This window comes from Coenobita brevimanus, chromosome 1, assembly GCF_032717465.1.
Source record: "Coenobita brevimanus isolate Jiangsu-jjx chromosome 1, ASM3271746v2, whole genome shotgun sequence".
Lineage (NCBI taxonomy): Eukaryota > Metazoa > Arthropoda > Malacostraca > Decapoda > Coenobitidae > Coenobita > Coenobita brevimanus.
Window position 1 is genome coordinate 37,708,107 of NC_136954.1, and position 1,548 is coordinate 37,709,654.

The window sequence follows — 1,548 nt, forward strand, 5'->3', positions numbered from 1 at the left end:
CTCCACCACCTCTTACCACGTCGACGATCACCACCTCCACCATCACCACCTCTCACCACGTCGACGATCACCATCTCCACCATAACCACCACCTCTTACCACGTCGACGACCACCACCTCCACCATCACCACCACCTCTTACCACGTCGACGACCACCATCTCCACCATCTCCACCACCTCTTACCACGTCGACGACCACCACCTCCACCATCACCACCACCTCTTACCACGTCGACGACCACCACCTCCACCATCACCACCACCTCTTACCACGTCGACGACCACCATCTCCACCATCTCCACCACCTCTTACCACGTCGACGACCACCACCTCCACCATCACCACAACCTCTTACCACGTCGGCGACCACCACCTCCACCATCACCACCACCTCTTACCACGTCGACGATCACCATCACCACCACCTCTTACCACGTCGACGACCATCATCTCCACCATAACCACCACCTCTTACCAAGTCGACGATCACCAACTCCATCATCACCACCACCTCTTACCACGTCGACGACCACCATCACTATCACCACCACCTCTTACCACGTCGACGACCACCATCACCATCACCACCACCTCTTACCACGTCGACGACCACCATCTCCACCCACCATAGCCCTCACCACCACTACCCTCCTTACCACAATCACAGCCATCATCCCCCACCACCACCCCCATACCATTAATTCACTATTGCCACAACCACAACCGCCAGGACCACCACCACCATTACCCTACCAAAACCATACAACACAAATACTACTGCCATCATCTTCAACTAATTCATCTCTACAAATTATTATCACCACCACCACCAACACATCAAAATCACATTTACGGCTACTAGCATCATGCTCACCCACAACTATCCATACAAATAATCACAGTCACAACAACAGCCAGCACCACCACCACCATAACCGTCACAACAAACTATCAAACCCACTGCCCTCACCATCACCATCCTTGCCACCATCATCTACCCCACCACACTCAACACAACTGTCCCTACAAACCATCACAACCACTACAACCATCATCACCTTCACCATTCACATCCATCCCAACAACCACCCTCATATATCCCTCCCTATAAATCATCACAACGACAATTACTACCCTCACTACTAACACATCCAACACATCCACCACAACCACCACCCTCACCACATCCCTCCCTACAACTCATCACAACGACAGCCACCACCCTCCTCACCACAACCGCCACCCACACCAGCCCAAGACCTCGCTAGCTCGGGGGCAATTCGGCTCGTCTCGATACGTAATCCAGAAATAATCACCAGCTTAGAGCACCACCAGAACCCAAGACTGATGCTCTGACAGGTTGTTTGCTTTATGTGTTATGCTTGATGGATGGATAGATGGATGGAGACAGACGGATAAATATGTGGACAGATGGACAGAGAAATGGACGGATAGATGGATAATGGACAAAGAAATGGATGGATTGACAAAGGGATGACTTAGCTGATGGACAGATGGAGTAATGCATACATTACTGGGTGAATGA